At 42.8% G+C, this 20,541-nt stretch overlaps 1 protein-coding gene across 7 annotated transcripts in view; it reads right to left on the bottom strand.

The window, feature by feature from the left end:
• Positions 1-20,541, bottom strand: part of LOC139262274 (alpha-(1,6)-fucosyltransferase) — a 1,093,864-nt gene that overhangs the window by 313,352 nt on the left and 759,971 nt on the right. The window contains exon 1 of one of the 7 annotated variants that reach the window (XM_070877424.1): positions 3,988-4,008. The exons of the other annotated variants lie outside the window; for them this stretch is intronic. The gene's annotated coding sequence lies outside the window, so the exon portion shown is untranslated. Of the gene's footprint in view, positions 1-3,987; positions 4,009-20,541 lie in introns of those variants that run through there. 7 annotated transcript variants of the gene reach the window in all.

Below are 20,541 nucleotides of genomic sequence, written 5' to 3'. Positions count from 1 at the left end.
ATATCATCTCTCACAACTGCCCTGATATCATCCTTTATTAACACAGCTACCCCACCTCCTTTCCCTTCTTGTCTATCCTTCCGAATTGTCAGATACCCCTGTATGTTTAATTCCCAGTCTTGCCACCCTTCAACCACGTTTCTGTAATGGCCACCAAATCATACCCATTTGTAATGATTTGTGCCATCAACTCATTTACTTTATTTTGAATGCCACATGCGTTTAGGTAAAGTGTTTTAATACTAGTTTTTAAACCATGATTTTTAGTTTTGACCCCTCCTGCAGCCCCTTTATATTCATACATATTGTCCCTTCCTATCACCTTGTGGTTTACACTTACCCCAGTGCTACTCTGCTCTGTTGCATCCTGCCTTTTGCATTCTTTCTTGGGGTCCTGTTCATCTGCGCTCTCACCCACTCTAACTAGCTCAGAGCCCTCTCCTGGGTTCCGAATACTCCTCGCATTGTGGCACCGAGCTTTCAGGCTTGCCTTTTTATTACACTTTGACCCTTCAGAATTTTGCTGTACATTGGGCCTTTTTGTTTTTTGCCTTGGGTTTCTCTGCCCTCCACTTTTACTCATCTCCTTTCTGTCTTTTGCTTCTGTCTCCATTTTGTTTCCCTCTGTCTCCGTGCATTGGTTCTCATCCCCCTGCCATATTAGTTTAACTCCTCCCCAACAGCACTAGCAAACACTCCCCCCCTAGGACATTGGTTCCAGTCCTGCCCAGGTGCAGACCGTCCGGTTTGTACTGGTCCCACCTCCCCCAGAACCGGTTCCAATGCCCCAGGAATTTGAATCCCTCCCTGCTGCACCATTGCTCAAGCCACATATTCATCTGCGCTATCCTGCAATTCCTACTTTGATTAGCACATGGCACTGGTAGCAATCCCGAGATTGCTACTTTTGAGGTCCTACTTTTTAATTTAGCTCCTAGCTCCCTAAATTCATCTCGTGGGACCTCATCCCTTTTTTTACCTATGGCGTTGGTACCAATGTGCACCACGATAACTGACCGTTCTCCCTCCCTTTTCAGAATGTCCTGCACCCGCTCCGAGACATCCTTGACCCTTGCACCAGGGAGGCAACATACCATCCTGGAGTCTCGGTTGCAGCCGCAGAAACGCCGATCTATTCCTCTTACAATTGAATCCCCTATCACTATCGCTCTCCCACTCTTTTTCCTGCCCTCCTGTGCAACAGAGCCAGTCACGGTGCCATGAACTTGGCTGCTGCTGCCCTCCCCTGTTGAGTCATCCCCCTCAACAGTACTCAAAGCAGTGTATCTGTTTTGCAGGGGGATGACCGCAGGGGACCAAAAAGGAGACCTACAGTGGAGGCAGAGTGCGTGGCTGAGGTACTAAATGAAAAGTCACAGTGAAAGAGGAGGTAGTGGGGATACTGGATGAGATAAAAATTGATAAAGATTGGTACTAGACAAGTTTTCTGTACTCAGTTGATAAGTCACCAGGACCAGATGGGATGCATCCTAGGATGCTGAAGGAGATTAAGGAGGAAATCGCGGAGATACTGGCCATAATCTTCCAATCCTCCTTTGATGCGGGGATGGTGTCAGAGGACTGGAGAATTGCAGATGTTAAACCCTGTTTTGAACAAGGGTGTAAGGATAAACCCAACAACTGCAGGCCAGTCAGTTTAGCCTCGGTAGTGGGGAAGCTTTTAGAAATGATATTCAGGGACAAAGTTAACAGTCACTTGACAAGTGTGGCTTAATTAAGGAAAGCCAGCACAGATTTGTTAAAGCCAAATCGTATTTAACTAACTTGATTGAGTTTTTTTATGAGGTAATAGAGAGGGTTGATGAGGGCAATGCGGTTGATGTGGTGTACATGGACTTCCAAAAGGCGCTTGATAAAGTGCCACATAATAGGCTTGTCAGCAAAGTTGAAGCTCATGGAATAAAAGGAGCATGGGGATGCAAGGGAGGTAGACTAGAAGATCTGTTAGTTGGCATTTATCTGAAAAGCTGCCAGCTCAGCGACACGTGCAATCGAGTGTTGTCCACAGCATTTCTCCTGTTTATTTCTGTTGAATCCTAGAGATTGTGTTCAGAAAGCAGCCATTAAATGCCGTTTAGGAATCCACATTTTTAAAACTGCTGCAGTGGAATAGTCCAATCACTCCATGAACTGGCCGCAGTGAATATTCAATCCGCTCTTTGCCCTTTAGTCCTGCATGAATGGAAAAGGCTGTTATATAAATGCAATGTTGTTCATGTTGCACTAAGTTTGGATTGCTTCGCTGTTAATGTGTTGGGCTCAAAGGGACTGAGTGAATATGGGGGGGGTTCTAATGTCAGACTGGGAATGAAGCCCAGGGGGCCCGATGTGTGAGCTAGAGTTCCTGTCCAGTAAATCACTGGCAGGTTCACTGTTACTTCCATGAGTTCAGCAGCGTGCTGTAATTAAACTACATGCTGAATTAGTGCTCATTGAGAGCCCAGTAAGGTTCATTGAAGCAAAAAGTGGAGAGAAAGACCAGCAGCTCTGACCCAACAGTGAGGGCTGGGGTGGGGTTTTGTAACGAGAATCGGCCCCTTTCCTGTCCTTGTCGAAGTCACTCTCTTTCCCTCTATGTGGGCAACTTTCTTTGAGGTCAGTGGTGAGCAGCCTCCCTTCACCGCTGGCCGTAAAACCCGGCCTATATAATGTGAATGAATCAAATGCTGCACTGCACTTAAGGATTTTGTAATCTTTGCACTTTGCTCTCTTGAATGAGTTGAGGAAGTACTTTGCTGTCAGCTATCACGCAAGTCATCAGGAGTAAGTCAGTGACCTGTCATGCACTGATTTTGATTTTACGCATAGCTGTCAAATAAAAGCATTATTACTCGTAACAATCTGTGGGATCATTGGTTCTATAATAGCAAATGTAATAGACAGGTTCAAGCATTCATGTGCATCATTTTATTGATGTCTGCATGAATTGCTATTTCTTTATTTCTGTAATAAACATTTATTCTGCAAACAAGAGCGCTTCGGGGTGATACGAAAGGCAACAATTAATTATTTCACATGTGACCTTGGCCCTTCTAGCTAATCACTGTCATGCAGAAAACATCCAATAGAAAGCTGGAGAATCTATATTGGCCTGGAAATCCCAGCCTCCCCAGATCCATATGGAGTGTGTCTGGACCTGGGAAGGAATCGCAAAAGCCGGTTTTCAGCGCATAATGCGCATGCGCTGAAAACCAGCTTTTCCGATCTGTCAAGCTCCAGCTTGACGGATTGTCCGCATCTCGGGAAAGAGGACATTTGCAAAGGCAAGATTGTGGGATTTACCCATATCTTGCCCAGCAAATGTCCTCAAAACACTGCGCCTGATAAAAGCAGGCGCTTCGCCTACTTTTACAGGTGTAAGAGTTTTAAAACACACTTAAAACATAAAAAATAAAATATAAAAAAAACATTTTATTATTAAAAACCTTGCCCACTACATTAAATGTATTTTAAACCATAATTTAAAATACTTTAAAAAAAAACTCGGAATACATTTTTTTCTCTAAGATATTTGCCAACGATGTCAAATGGGCGTGCAAAAGGTCAGCGATGTGACGCTCGCCCAATGAACGGCCTGCGATGTGGCAGGCAGAAGTTTCCGAGCAACAGCCTTCTGTGCATGCGATTTTATTTTTGGTGACAGGTTTTCCCACGTTTTTGGAGGTTAGGGGTCATCCACATATGCGCAGAAGGCCGTTGGGGGGAGAGAAAGAGGAGAGATAAAGGAGAGAGTTGTTGGAGTTGGAGAGAGGAGATTTGTGGAGTTTTTATAAACCTTTGATAAGCCATTGGAGAGTTGGATAAAGTATTTTTTGGTGAGAGTTGGAGATTTGGATAAATTGTAGAGATGTCATCATCATTATCGTCCGAGAGCGCGGATGGGGGTCGGAAAAGGGCAAAGCCGTTTTCTGATGAGGCCAACGAGGCCCTCGTTTAAGAGGTCCACTCCAGGTGGGTAGAACTTACCCGGGGTGCGAAGAGCAAACCTCCAGCCTGGGCGTACAAGAAGCTGTGGTCCGAGATTGCAGACGTCGTCTCCTCGGCGTCCCAGAAGGCGAGGGGGCCCGACCAGTGCCGGAAGTGCTGCAACAGCCTTGTGGCGTGAGCTAGAGTAAGTATAGATTTTATATTGTATTGATGAAGATTGTAATTAAAACTGTAATACTAACTCTCCTGGATTGAATTAAATGTTGAAAATTCTTACATATATACATACATACGTATATATACATGTGTAGCTCCAAAACACACTGATCTTTGTTATAACCATGCATCAATTGTGAATCTCATTTGCATGTAATATCTGAAGCTGTTGTCTTTCCATGAAACTACCTGGTCAATTAGCTTATGCCATGCTCTTTTCACATCTGCAGAAGAAGATATCTAACAACAGGGGTGCAGCGGAGGTGCACCGGAGGAGGCCCTGCTAACATGCAGACTTTAAATGAGCTGGAGGAGCATGCAGCAACGCTGGTGGGGATCACCAGTTGCTTGGCCACCACCCGTGATGTTGCGTGATCCTCCCATGCGTCACTTGAGTAATGTGTGAAACAGTTTTAAAGTAATGTCACATCATTTAATGAAAATGCAATATACAGATGATGTAATGTCATGTCATGTCATGTCATGAATGCAGCCTTTGTGCTAATCTCAGGTTGACAACATAAGAACACAAGCAATAAGAACAGGGGAAGGTCATCTGGCCAACTGTCCCCTTCTCTGTGCATTCCCCATAAACCTGTGTCCATCTGTGACTGATGCAGCCGCGGCAGGTTTTCTGGGGCAGTTCAATCCACATCATACAATAATATGTAAAGTCTTGTTGGTAATGTGTACCCTTCTGTTCTAATAAGCTCAATAGGCTCAATTGTGCTTTGAAGGTCAATTAGAGGGGGGGGGTGCGCTGGGTGGGTGGTGTTTAAAATTTAAATTGTTAATAACAACATTTTGTTGAATCTTACAATTGTTGTGCATTGTCTTTTAATAATATAAGTTAAGTTAAAATATTAATTCAACTGTTGTAAATTTAAATATAAATATAAGTATAAATGCGAGTGGATCTATCAGTAAAAGAATGTTAAAAGCCCCTGGTTTTAGCAGCCTTCTCCCTTCCACCGATGTTCAAAATGGCGTCCGTAGTGCCAAGTTCTGTGAGGAAGGCCAGGAAAAAGCAACTATTCTCCAGCAATGTTCTTGGCGAGCGATCAACTCAGCGATGTGTCGACGATGTGCGGGCGATCATCTCAGCGATGCGAGCCGAAAGTTGGGGCGGGGGGAGGAAAATTTTCGGACCTAACTTTCCACTTTTCAGTCAAAATGGCGATAGCAGGCCGTTTTGAGCAATATATGGGTGATGTTCTAGCGATGTGAAGTGAAAAGTCTCGCCCAATGTTTGCAACTTTTAAACGATTAGACATTTCATTGTGTGACTGTCGAATCTGCTCAATCTCAAGGATAAGATGCTCTTTGAGTGAGCAAACGCCTGAAGTACACAACAACACTGGCCTGGATTTTGCAGTTAGCGGCGAACAAATGGTTTTTGCTGTTCATTACTCTTACAGCTGCCCACAGACTTTTCGTGAGCTTTTGTGCGACAACTTATGGTCACCAGGAGAGAAAATCAGCGTGTCACCCTCTACAGGCCATCTGGGGCTTGTGTGAGCAGGTCGAGCAAGTGTGTCTCTTCAACCAATCGGATTGAAGAATTCTTACTGAGGTGCACTGAGTCTAACCCAGCAAGTGTAAGTTAGAATAGTTAATTCAATGCAGAATCATGTACAGAAAAAAAAATAATGCGAGGGAAAGAAAGATGGAATTAAGAGAGCGAGAGAGATAAAAGAGACAGAAAGAAAATGTAAAAATAAATTTGATTTTAATTTTTTTTAATATCTTCAACAATAATTAAAATCTGAAGGAATGAGACTCCACACTTGTAAAAGTAAATTTTCAGTGCCAGAGAGGTTGTTTGGTAGTAATTAAAACTTATCATGCCATTAAAAATTTACACTTGAATGGACAAGCTCTAACTTTTTCTGGCGTGTTTAGTGGGTATCTAGTCGTAAGTACCACAACTTCATGGTCTTCATGAGTTTGAATGCCAAATCTCTCAGCGAGGTATCGGTGTAGCAATGTCTGTGGAGGAGCTGGGTAAACTGTGCTGCAACGTCCTGATTACCATGTTTAACTGAGCATGTACGGATATCTGAAGTTGCTGTCCGATTTACTCCTTAATAACGGTGAGCACTGATTTCCTATCGCAAAATCTGGGCCAATGAATCTTAAGCCATACCAGCATCAGAATTCTCACTTGATCATGCTTTTCAAGTACTCCCATTCACTTGTTGGGGGATGTTCCGTATCCTGCTTTATCCTTCCGGGAAACCATGAGCTGCACTATGTTTAGTGCTAGTGCCAGGCTCTCAATTGCTGTTTTTGGGACTGTGCTGTTGGCTGTAACATTTGCCTACAGATAAAAATAGAAACTGCACTTCGAAAGTAATTTATTGGCTGTAAAGCACTTTGGGACATCCTGAGGATGTGAAAGTTGCTACATAAATGCAACTTTCTTTCTTTAACCCTTGTACTGTTAATTTGCTTCCCTGCCAGCCTGAACACTGCATTTTCTTCAAAAAGAGGGCTAATAAAAGCACCTTGAGTAACTGCTGCAGAGCTGATCAAGGCAAGAGAATTGAATACTGGGAATGGAATATATCCTATTTTCTGCAACACTTTCTCAAGTTACAGACACAAAAGACTATTATAATGCTAACATCATTTCTCGAACTGAAGCTTTTTCTGGTGAGTTGTGATTTGTGTCCTAGCTTCAGAAACGTCCCTCACTGTTTGCTTGGAATTGCTCGCACTGTACATGTTTCTCTAAACATGGTCGCTCCTCCCTCAATCACATGTCCCTTTTTAGTTTTTCTTTTCTCCATCTCTTTCTTATCTTCGTTCCCCCCGTTCTTTTTTTTTTTGCTTTTTAACTTTCTGATGACTGTTCCAAGGTTCCAAAAACAGACGGAAGAGTGCTCTGGTTTCCTTTAATGATTAATGTAGATTTTTACATCTTTAAAAAAATGTTCTCTTCTTTTAACAGCCTGTCAGAATTTAGCAGCTCATCGACAATCCTTCATATACCATGTTTCTGCTGGTGAAAAAAGTTCTTTATTGATCCCTTCACCACAGGATGCACTGCAGCAACGCACCATGGTTTCTTCAGCAGCACCTCCCAAACTCGCAACTTCCACCATCTCGAAAGGCAAAGGCAGGAGGCGCATGAGAACACCATCACCTCTAAGCTCCCCTCCAAGACAAGCACCATACTTACTTGGACATATATCGCTGTTCCATTGTTGCTGGGTCAAAATCCTGCCAATCCCTAACTAAAAACACTGCGGGAGCATCTTCACCACACGGACTGCAGAGGTTCGAGAAGGCGGCTTACCACCACCTTCTCAAGGACAACTAGAGTTGGGTAATAAAATGCTGGCCTTGCCAGTGACACCTATTTCCCGAGAATATGAAAAATATATTATTTTATTATGAGCAGTACCATCTGAATAAAATGCACAACATCCAGTTGTAAACAGTGCATACCCACATAGTTTGAACAGTATAGCTGCCGATGAACAACTCATCTCTCTTGAACCTCTAGCACAGTCGTGGGCAAAATACGACCTGTCAAGTTATTCTATGTGACCCGCTAGACGGAACAGAAATAGAATGCAAGCCGGAGCTTGCACATTAGTCTATCCGTTTTCACATCTCGTGGGTCAGAGATGGACCCAAATTAAAGCCAGGGAATACACAGTAATACTTAATTCAATTTATCAATTCCCCAAAGTGATTCTCCCTGGCCCGATCTTAAAAGGATCTGTTCCGTGATTCTGGGCCCCAATGGTGGATGTCCACATCCAGAATGCACTGCATACTTGAATATGCCCTATCGATTTTAGAGTCGAGTGATGGCTGCTCATCTCGATGACTCTTTTACCGAAGAAAGAGACCGGTGCTGCGTCTTTCCTCTCCCGGTACCAAGAATTTGACGGCAGGGGTTTCTCATCACCGTCTTGGACACAGAAGTGGATCCCGGAGCACAGGTACTGGCACACGATTGTAGTTTAGGCCTTACAAAGCCTCGGACTCCTACTCAACACACTAATAATGAACACCTCTTGCATTGGAGGCCCCACAGACTCGAGCTGCTCTGTCAAACAGCAACGTAGGCTTTCAGTATAACATATATTCGATCGATCAATCTTTTCATTTGTTTAGTAACAGAAGATTTTACTATTTTCTGCTACATTTTGTGTATTTAAGATAGTATCTGACTATTATCTTAATTTATGTTTTGTAAGTTATTGGGAGGGTAGAAGTGGGAGTGATGATCAACACGATGAGTTGGCCTGTTTCAAATTTACCAATTTAACACTTTGCTCTCACCAATGACCATTAATTCTTTTATTAATTATTAATAACGAGACAGAAATAGAATCCAAGCCAGAGCTTGAACTGTGCATTAGTCTATCCGCTTTCACATCTTGTGGGTCAGAGATGGACCCAAATTGCAGCCAGGGAATACACAGTAATACTTAATTTAATTTATCAATTCGCAAAAGCGATTCTCCCTGGCCTGATCTTAAAAGGATCTGTTCCATGATTCTGGGCCCCAATGGTGGACGTCCACATCCGGTTATCAATTTTTACACAATTATTCATTCTTTTTAATACTGTTCCGTTTAATGAGCTTAGTGGAGGCATTCACTGTTTTTAAAAATTTTAATGGTAGCTGCTAACACAATTTATTTTGTGTGTGCAGCAACGTTCCCCGAATTATTTTTTCCCGTGTCAGTCCCTTTAAATTTGCTATGCAGTCGCGCACGCGCGGTTTCTCATCCAGTGACAGGAGCGGGGGAGTGGCCTGCATGGGACCGCGCAATTGGTGCACGAGCACCGTCGGGGTAACATTGGTGTGCGGCCCTCAGCAGCTCAACAAAACATGTTCAGTGGCCCTCCAGCCCATATAATTAACCCCTGCTTGAGCATCTTTTCCTACCCAACTTTCAGACTGGACAGTTCATTACCTAGCTGGTCACCCGACCAGATCTAGCTGTAATCAACCCAATTTCTGCTGGCTCGTCCTTCAATCAAACCTTTTTTTACATTTTCTGATGCGTCTAAAGGACATCCAAATTTCAGATACAGAGCTTTTCTTTCTGCAATAAGGTGCTCCCGAAGAAACTTTTGTTTCCAAACTCATGAGTTCCAGTAATTTTGCTCGGGGTTGGAAACCCAATGCTGCCAATTTGGCCTGGTGCCGGGCAGGAAACAGAAGGAATAAATTATAATGAGTTCCTGCTGTTAAATGCAACAGGATGGCCGCGTCCTCAGCCTTGCCTGGTTTTACCCACGCTCCCCACTGCAGCCCCAGAAATATCGGAGCCAGAAATGCTGGAAACTCAAAAGTGGCAACTCAATTGATTCCCTTCCTCCACTGAATTGTGCAGAACACCTCATTGTGTAAATTCCCCCAAAAATTACCGCTGGCTCACAATAAAGATTTTATTTGTAAATCAGAACTCTGAAAATTTGTGCAAAGCTACTATATACAAGCAATTCACAGGCATGTCATATTACCCAGGGCACACTTGAGGAAAACCCGATGATGGCCAGGGGAGAAAAAAAAAATCCTGAAGAGATAAATTTTTAAATTCTGAGGGGATTTTGTGTTTTGTCAGCTAACATCTGTAAATAGCTGCTTTTCAGTGCCTCCACTCCTCTAAACAGCGATAAAATAGGTCAGCTGGTTATCAGTAGCCAAGTGCGTGGAAATGTTGACTATGTCCAGCCTTGTCGATCCCCATTGCCCAATGTAGTTGACAAAAATGGGACTACAAATTCTCATTACTGGCACCAGATGTCTCTAGTGTACTTGGTAACCACACACCACCAATGCTCAGAAACAGCCAGCACTAACTTGCTTAGAATAGTTAATGCTTTAAAACTTTAAAATCTTCTACTGCAGTGCTTCTTCTTGACTGCAGACGTATTTGTGGCCACTTGGAATGTTAAAAGCACGAAATAACTAAAACTTTATCATCAAGGTACTGACCGTTATATAAAGGGGTTGTTGAGACTTCAGAACCTACAATAAAGAACTGTATCAGATCAAATCACTGAGCGGAGGGAGAGCTTAGGGCAAGAGACATTCAATCCAGACATTGCGTGGAGTCTGACCTTCAGATTCGTCACTGGGGACTCCTCTGTGCTCTGACACAGGGTCAGCTTCTTACAAAAAAACCAATGGCCAAACATTCAAAGCAAATTCACTGCTCTCAAATCAGCAAAATATATCTTCATTTCCCATGGCAACATTTTACATCCCACTGAGAAAAGTTTTCTTTTGAAAAAGACTGTTAAAATAGGCAATAAAAGGCAACTTGCAGGCCTATAATCTGATAAGTACGCTTTCCATCTGACCATTTTATTTAAATAAGTTGGCCTAAAGAAGATAACCCAATTGTGTCTATACTTGCATCAAATCACTAAGCTTCCAATGTATGAAGCAACTTTTATGCTGTGAAGTGCAATATCTGCTCCATAAAGAAATAATTTTGAACCGGCAAACTTCCAGATAGCCCACTGAACCTATCACAACCATTCACAATTGCTTTATATTGCTTGCTGTACAAGTAGAATGAAATGAAAGAAATCGCAACAGATATAGAAACCTTCAGTTTCCTTTATTAAATAGGATGTTGAGTGAGGCGATGATTTGCATTGTTTCAAAGCTCATTGTAGAACCACTTGAAACTTCTTTTTTATCTCTCTGTTATTTATGAATATTCACTCATATTGCCGTGATAATAACTAGCTGCTTTTTAAATTTCAGGATCCCCTAGAATATTCAGTCAGTTTTTAACAAAAGCAATACAGGTTGAACCTCCCTTATCCAGAACTCCCTTATCCGGAACCACCCCTCGTCCAGAATCATTCCCATCCAGAATCATTCCCAGCCACAGGGTGGCGCATGCGCAGAACTCGAACATGAACAAATTGAAGTCCTTCCTCGCTGCGGACTCCCGCAATCACTGGCCTGACCCTGCGATCCACCAACCCCCCACCCACCTCCCATGATCTCTCTGCTGCACTCCCAGCCTCAAGCCAGCCAGCCCCGATATCCCCTTGCTCAGCCCCAATATCACCTGTACCATCCAATTTAACATAACCACCCCTCGTCCGGAAAAATTCCTTATCCGGGCCAGGCCAGGTCCCGAGGGTTCCGGATAAGGGAGGTTCAACCTGTACAAGAGAAGTGTAATTGCTACATGTGCTTACCCCCTAAAGGGCCATGTAGTATACAGTTAACAATATGCAAGTACCGTACAAATTCTTAAAAAAAAAACACACTGCAACTTTAAGCCAGCGTGAAACTTAAGCAGGCCAAAAAAAAAACGACTGTCAGAATATATTTGAAACTACAATATCCAGAAGGAAATGGTTAACTTCTTCATATTAACTTGAGCTTTTAAGTGATTTTCTGTTAGTGATATTCAGTTAGTAAAAGCGATTCCAGTCAGACAGTGCTTTAGCTGATAAGGAGGAGCCACAAAACTGACTTGTTAGCTCCAGCCTTAAAAAGGCACCTGCCATGGATCTGGAAAAACAGGGCTGTTAGAATAGATACTTCAGAATTCCACAAGGCTGAGCCAACTGATCCCCTCAAGCTTGAAACCTGTGACACGGTGAATTCTCCGGTACCTTGTATCGCGAGTGTAAGCCTGAATATATGTGTCATTATTATTGGTAATCATTTGTAATGATAGTTATCATTGTATGCTTAATTCCTATAAGAGAGCCAATAAATGCCTTTGAATCCTAGTATCTTGTGGAATAACTTACAAATTTATAAGTAAAAACATCCATTTCCTAAAACTATCCCTAACAACCATTAAGCACACTAACTCCCCACTAACTGGAGATAAAAGCTAAACATATTAACACTCAAATACATCTTTCATTCCTAACTATGCTAGTTTCTTTTCTGAACAAAAAATCCCAAACTAAAAGTCCAGACACTTATTTCAAATGATTTGATCCCATTCCTCACAACTATGGTAAGGTGGTTGAAGAGGCATAATGAGATATGGGAACAGGATGAGCACACAGGATTGGACTTCCAACATTAACTAGCTGCACAACAGCTTGTCTCAGTCTTCTAATGTCACTGTTATGTAGTTTTATGTAACGTTGATCAGGTGACATTAGGGTGGCAGATCTCCGGTCATGAGCTCCGGTGAGACTCACTAGTCCAATGCAAGAGAAGCAGCTGTAACCACATTTAATACTAATGAAGCCACAGCTTGTTCTTCCAGTGTACCTTCCTCTTTACCTTTCCAGATGCAGCTTTTGCACGGCATCTCTCAAACGTTATCGATCTTGGCGAGTGGCAATCTACAATTGACTGTGCCAAGCTGTTGCCAGAATTCCACATTGATCTTACAGTTGTTTACGGTCCTTTTCAATTTGTTGTTATAATGCTAGAACTGTCCTTTGTGGCAACATTAGCTGAGAGTCGAAGCTAACCATGGGCAGCCTGTCAGAAGACATCCTCAAAACATGCCCAGCCCATCCCAGCCGAGCCTTGATCTGCATGGCTTCGACCCCTGAAAAACCAGCACATGCTCAGAGCTCAGAGTTTGGAAACTTATTTGCTTATCTAATGTCCATCATGACGTGAAAGCTGTGGATAAGAAGTCTTCAAGGTCTTTGAGGTGGGGTTTATAGTTGCCCAAGTGTCACAGTTGGAGAGAAATGGCAACAGGAGCACTGTCACATACACTTTAAGCATGAACGATTTGCATTCTATGTTCATCTGGCACTGCTTTTTCAGACAATCAAAATCTGAGCCGGCCTTCCTCAGTCAATGAAACACTTACTTATCCAGAGAGGTGTGTGAAGATAGGACACTGCCCAGATAGGCTCAGTGCTGGACTCCTTCCCTTAATGATGTTAATGTATTAAGGTCCCACCTGAAACATAACTTCAGTTTTCTCTGAACTAATGGAAAGGCTGCAGCTCTTTGCTATAGGCACAAAATAATTAGTGATGGTCTGAAGGTCTTCCAACATGTGGCTAATGGAGTTTCGTCACTGGCAAGTAGGATCTTGTGAACAATGACTTTCTTTAACTGCGGCATAAGCCGAATAGCTTTCCATCTCCCCCGAACAGGTGGCATATGGTTCCTTTCAGTATAGCAGAGAGCAACAAAACAAGGTGTTCACAGAATATTAGTAGACCCCACTGCAAATGGAGAAAGCATCAGAAATTGCCCCATGAGTCATTCTTCTTGGCATCCCATATGCTGAATAACATGGATAAACTGGTCAGGGCAGCTAGACTTAGCCAGGAGCTTCACGATTCCTATTTGTTTACAGTGTCAAAGGCCAATTTTCAGATCTGTGATCATGACTGAGTTACTGCTTTGCTCTTCTTATTTCTCCTCAATTGCCTCACAACATAGATCCACAATGCTTCACTTGGGTCAAAATCCAGACTGGCCTCAAGGGAAAATGTTGTCTCATTATGATCTTGTTCAGATGTCTCAGGAGGGACCTGGCATGGATCTTCATAGCAACAGGTAAAAGTGAATGCCACTGTATATTCTAGCATCAGTAAGGCTACCCTTACCTCCATATAGTGTGATGATATCTTTCAACTCAAAAGGTAACCACGTCTTTATCTAGGATTAGTTGGAAGATTCTGAAGAGGAGTTTTGCAATGGCTGGGGTAAATATGCTTAAGTATTTCAGCGGGTCCTTTTGATACTTTTGGTCCAGGTATCTTGTCACATTTTGGTTGGTTCATTTGTATTCCATTTAAGCGAGAGGTAGAGTGTGAATTCTGAACTGATTTCCGTGGAATTCTGGCTATGCAAACATTAGGAATGGAATCTCTCACTTAACCGCCATACGTCGGTGGCAGAATTCCGGAAACACTGGTAAAATGGCGGAAATGTGGAAATTCATCCCCATCATCTATTGCTGACCGTCTAATTGAAATGCTCAACCCAAGATCTCAGTAGATTGTGTTTCTCAGTAATTAGTGTGGAGTCATCTTCACTCCAGGGTAGGGGAGAAGCAGCACTCTGCATCTCACTTCACCAAACACAACATTCAGTGCACAAGTTTTACACAAAATACAGAACGTTTAAATGAAGCACAAGAACATGTTGTGTATCACAGACTCACACCAGCTATGTCGACCTCCAGTGAACTTGGTTTCAAAAAAAAATATTCCTTATCCATTGCATCGATATCTATATCACCAGTAACATACCTTCATTAAATTTCTACTAATTAAAAGGGCTCCATAAACTACTAAATGAAAGTTATTTTTAAACTACGAAAGATGCTTTGTCCTTCAGAACATTGCCGTTGGCAGTTTACATGTGATCTAATTAATGATGCTGGGCCATTAATACACCTAAAAGGCACTGATGTCAAGGGTTGTATGTCAGATCACAGAAGGAGCACTACATTAAATCAGACACACATGTGTACTCATCATGCGTGATGAGAATATGCATCATCACCGTCATCTAAACTCGTAACCATGGAAACATTTTCCATATTTCCACAGTGACAACGTCTGAACGGATTGTCATGCCTAAGCAATTGTGAGTGGGGAAATATTTATACAAGACCGCATTTTGCATATATGTCTATCTGTACTGTAATGAACAAACTACAATTCACCTGTTCATGGTAATATACTGGGTCAAAGTGAATTTGGTGGTTATTAAACATCTTTCTAAAACACTTCTTAATAATACGTTAAAAGGTTGCATTAATTCCAATAATGAGTGATAAACCCAGTGGCTCTCAGTGAAATAAATTGTTATCTCCATTTGAGGAGGATGAGTGAAAAAAATTTGTACTTGGCAATCTTTAAAATTTGAAATAGGAAAGGTTCATGAACTGGAGAGAAAAAAAAAGGACAACGACTATTACTGAAATCCATTTTACATTGTCACACAAAACAAGATTGTTACTCCAATATAAAGTACTTTTATTTTTGCTTTGGCCAGTAAAATAAAAATAATGTGGACTCAAAAGTCTGATTGGGGAGAACAGTGGGAAGGAGGCAACATTGGGGTGAATCCATTACCAGCAAGATCTTTGTACATAATGTACACAAGGTCAGCTGGAGATGGACTTATTTAATGTACCCACTTTTGATAAGTGGTGTTGGACTGAATTATGACAAATATTTGGAACATTATGTAAATATTTTAGAAACAGTACTTCACCAATACCACAGAAACTGAATTGGTGACATTGTTTAAGTACATTCAACCTAAAAATCGTACAAAGAAGTGGAGCTATCTTTAGCAGACTCAGTGGACCAGTTGACCTACAGTATTTTTACTTTGAGAGCAGCTTGTCCATGGGATTTTAAACTCCATGCATATGCACAGCAACACAGCAGAGTCTTCTGGCTATGTACTCCGTATCTTTATTATAGATAAGCAATAAGATTTTGGTAGGAAGAATAAGGAGGCAACATACTCCTTGGAAAATAAGGGGGGAATTTTAATGTAAAAACACGTGTGGGAAGTTAACGTGTTAAAAATCTGAATCCTGACTTGAACCCGCCCACTTCTGGTTTTAACAGTGGTGGGGCGGTGGGCAGCCAATCCATTGCCCAGAGGCAGGTTGTCTATCTAAATATTATAATGAGGCTGGAAGCCTCTGCTTTAACATCCATTTTGTATTTAACTTTAGCTGTTTGGGTTTCGCAGGTCTCGTGAAACCCGCCAGTTAATGCAAGGTGAGGATTGCTGGATCCAGGAGGAAAGTACCTTTATACTTACCTCCTGGATCCAGTGCCCTGACCTAAGCAACCGCCCGTGATCGGAGACTCCACCCCCGATCCCCACCACGAGACCTCCCCCCAGTCCAGCTCCTCCGGCCCGTGATCTCTAATACTTATATTTTTTCCACATCAAGCTGGCCCATGTGCCAGCAATAATGGCAGACAAGAACAGTTATGATGGATTTGTGCAACCCTCGGTACCTTCCAGACAGGAAGCAGAAAGTCGGGATAAACGGGTCCTTTTCAGAATGGCAGGCAGTGACGAGTGAAGTGCCGCAGGGCTCAGTGCTGGGACCCCAGCTTTTTACAATATACATTAACGATTTGGATGAAGGAATAGAGTGTAATATCTCCAAGTTTGCAGATGACACTAAACTGGGTGGCGGTGTGTGCTGTGAAGAGGCTGCAGGGTGACTTGGACAGGTTGGGTGAGTGGGCAAATGCATGGCAGATGCAGTATAATGTGGATAAATGTGAGGTTATCCATTTTGGGGGCAAAAACACGAAGGCACAATATTATCTGAATGGCGGCAGATTCGGAAAAGGGGAGGTGCAACGAGACCTGGGTGTCATGGTTCATCAGTCACTGAAAGTGGGCACGCAGGTACAGCAGGTGGTAAAGAGGGCAAATGGTTTGTTGGCCTTCATAGCTAGGGGATTTGAATATAGAAGCAGGGAGGTCGTAATGCAGTTGTACAGGGCCTTAGTGAGGCCTCACCTGGAATATTGTGTTCAGTTTTGGTCTCCTAGTCTGAGAAAGAATGTTCTTGCTATTGAGGGAGTGCAGCGAAGGTTCACCAGACTGATTCCAGGGATGGCTGGACTGTCATATGAGGAGAGACTGGATCAACTGGGCCTTTATTCACTGGAGTTTAGAAGGATGAGAGGGGATCTCATAGAAACATATAAGATTCTGATGGCACTGGACAGGTTAGATGCGGGAAGAATGTTCCCGATGTTGGGGAAGTCCAGAACCAGGGGACATAGTCTTAGGATAAGGGGTAGGCCATTTAGGACTGAGATGAGGAGAAACTTCTTCACCCAGCGAGTTGTTAACCTGTGGAATTCCCTGCCGCAGAGAGTTGTTGATGCCAGTTCACTGGATATATTCAAGAGGGAGTTAGATATGGCTCTTACGGTTAAGGGGATCAAGGGGTATGGAGAGAAAGCAGGGAAGGGGTACTGAAGGAATGATCAGCCATGATCTTATTGAATGGCGGTGCATGCTCGAAGGGCCGAATGGCCTACTCCTGCACCTATTTTCTATGTTTCTATGTAACTTCAAAAAAATTCAGCCCTCATCCAGAGCTGCGAGAAAATCCCAACACATCTCGTCTCTCCACTTGCAACAGGATGGTGAATATCAATCTCGCACCAGAGCATGTTCATGGAGAATGACCCTGTCATTGTGGCCTTGGGGAGTGTGGAGGGGGGGGGCGGGTGGGGGGAGAAACAATGAAAAAAAGACGCACAGCAACCCAATAATCTGGAGAACATGGCATTTCTGTTTAGAATGGACTTAAAATATTCTTTCTAAAGACCAAGAGATATGTATAACTCCAGTGTCCCTGTGAGCTATAAAAGGTAGATACAATTATAAAATGGTTTTCCACTTACATTATTGAGCAGAGGTAAATATACCCACTATCCCATCATAGAGACAATGTTAAACTTTTGAATATTCATCTATAAAAAATAACCAGCCCTCTACAACCTTCCTGACATTTTCATATTAGGCTGTCCACGTTCACAGCACCCAACCGTGGGGCTCAGCACTCGAGCTTCACGTTGGCACTTCACAGCAGCTTCTGAGCTTCTTGTTTAGATGAATACTTCTCCAGCGCTGAGGTGTCTGCTGTATATGGTCCACATCTCAGCCATACAGGAGGGTGAGTATCACTACAGCCCTGTAGACCATAAGCTTGGTGCCAGATTTGAGGTCCTGGTCCAGCGCTGCCTCCGCATGATCCTGCAAATCCCCTGGAGGATAGACGTACCTACGTCAGTATTCTCAATCAGGCCAACATCCCCAGCATCGAAGCACTGACCACATTCGACCAGCTCCGTTGGGTGGGCCACACTGTTCGCATGCCCGACACGATACTCCCAAAGCAAGCGCTCTACTCGGAACTCCAACACGGCAAGCGAGCCCCAGGTGGGCAGAGGAAATGTTTCAAGGACACCCTCAAAGCCTCCTTGATAAAATGCAACATCCCTACCGACACCTGGGAGTCCCTGGCCATAGATCACCCTAAGTGAAGGAAGAGCATCTGGGAGGGTGCTGAGCACCTCAAGTCTCGTCACTGAGAGCATGCAGACATCAAGCACGGACAGCAGAAGGAGCGGGCGGCAAACCAGACTCCCCACCCACCCTTTCCTCCAACGACTGTCTGTCCCACCTGTGACAGAGACTGTAATTCCCATATTGGACTGTACAGTGACCGGAGAACTCACTTTTAGAGTGGAAGCAAGTCTTCCTCGATTTCAAGGGACTGCCTATGATGATTAGATGAATGCCTTCCTTGCCAACCCTGGAGTTTCCATTGCCTTGTGACCCTCAGATAACTCAACTGACATCATGCATTCCTGATCATATACGTCTTAAAAATATTATCCTCAATCATCACAACAGTTGATGAGATGAAACTTTGTGTGGACAAACTGCAAATTGATGAAACTAGTCCCTGACAAGCAGAACATCCAAAACTGTGGAATTTGTCGTTCCTGTGAGAAACTGATTTACTAATTTATATTTGCAATGATAATTAATTATAATCATCATTTAACTCTTTATTAGAGTGATTCGATTCTTAAGGGACAAGGTATTTGTGAAAAAGGATTTCATAGACTATTTTTGACATGCTAATAATAAATCCAAACGATAGATTCATGTGTTTTTATTTCCAGTGTCTTTGGGTTGTCCTTTTGTTAAGAAAGAAATCATGACTAGAATGCCCTTCACGCTATTCTGTGCGTTCAGACAAATATCAGCATCCTTTAAGTGATGGGCAATGGTGATGTAACCATCTCCTTTGGCTAAAATTGAGAGTCCTGAAAGTCACTCGTTTTGTCTAAAATGTTCAGAAATGTTATTCTGCACTATTCCTTCCTCCTTGCCCCAATAAATTACATACCATAATGTTTCAAATTAGAAAGTAGTTTCCCAAGACACATAAAGCACTTAGTTTGTCCTGAGAATCCTGTGAATTACTGACAACTGCAAACTGCTCAGATTTCATTCCTATGCAGCAATGCAGCTCAAGTTTTCAAAGGGTTAAGTTACTTTGATGTCAAAATGCAACTGCAGTTCTTAAAGGTGGTGTAAAAATACACCTTTTGCCACTCAAGCTAGAGACAAATGGGGTTCATTTTCAACTTGCTGCTGTAACATAAATCTGGCATTGTCGGACAGGGACTGGTTCAAGAAGCCGCCTGCTTTTCCCCAACATTGTAATCAACGAAAGAGATAAATTGCTTAGTTTCTCCAGCAGGTCCCTGACTCTCAACACTAATTTTAATTTATAAATAATCCCCAAAGACTCTTCCAGAATTCAGCACACATCCTATAAAAACTTTCCAGAGGTTCACAGTATTACTGTCGGGGAACAACTATCTGCCTTAAAATGTCACTCGCAGATGAAGAGCTATAGCAAAATGTTTATCCTCTTTGTGCAGTTTCTTTTCATCTGTCCATCAATAGGACTGCAATTCTTTTAAAGAAATAAAAACACTTCCACAAACAAAGCCTAGAGAGGGTGCAGAAAAGATTTATGAAAACGATTCCAGGGATGAGAGACTTCAGTTGTGTGGATAGACTGGAGAAGCTGGGATTGTTCTCCTTCGAGCAGAGAAGGTTGAGAGATTTGATAGAGGTGTTCAAAATCTTGAGGGTTCTAGACAGAGTAGATAGAGAGAAACTGTTCCCATTGGCAGAATGGTCGTGAACCAGAGGACACAGATTTAAGGTGATTGGCAAAAGAACCAAAGGCGACATGAGGAAAAACTTTTTTTTACGCAGTGAGTGGTTAGGATCTGGAATTCACTACCTGAAAAGGTGGTGGAGTCAGATTCAATCATGGCTTTCAAAAGGGAATTGGATAAGTACCTAAAGGAAAAATATTTGCAAGGCTACGGGAAAAGGGCGGAGGAGTGGAACTAGCTAAGTGCTCTTGCAGAGAGCAGGCATTAGCTCGACGGGCTGAATGGCCTCCTTTTGTGCTGTAACAATTCCATGATTCTAAGTTTGCCTAACACTCCTGCATATACAGTAGTGCTCCTTTATCAATAAGTTGCAAGACTGCACTTTGTGATTTTGCAAGTGACAAGTTCCAGGTATCTGCCAGTGTCATGTGGAGGATGTGCAAGGCAGGGTTGAAAAAAATCAGAGAGCGGGTCTACCAATGATGCTCTCGCACATCTTGCACAATTGAAGCCCTGAAGTAGCTCTTCTGCACATAAACGGAGGACCTTCCAGTACCGACTCTGACCAGCAAAGTAAGCCTGATTTAAATATATCCATTACGGCACCAACCGGTTTCCAGCGGGTACATTTTGGAAAGGAATCTGTTGCTCTGTGAAAAACGCAATGCGTCAGTTCAGGACCGGAACAAGGCAGTAAGTGGAATCTCCGATTTGATCTGCTCA

Source organism: Pristiophorus japonicus, chromosome 4, assembly GCF_044704955.1.
Source record: "Pristiophorus japonicus isolate sPriJap1 chromosome 4, sPriJap1.hap1, whole genome shotgun sequence".
Lineage (NCBI taxonomy): Eukaryota > Metazoa > Chordata > Chondrichthyes > Pristiophoridae > Pristiophorus > Pristiophorus japonicus.
Note: the sequence above shows the minus strand (reverse complement) of the source record. Positions and strands in the feature narration are given on the sequence as shown.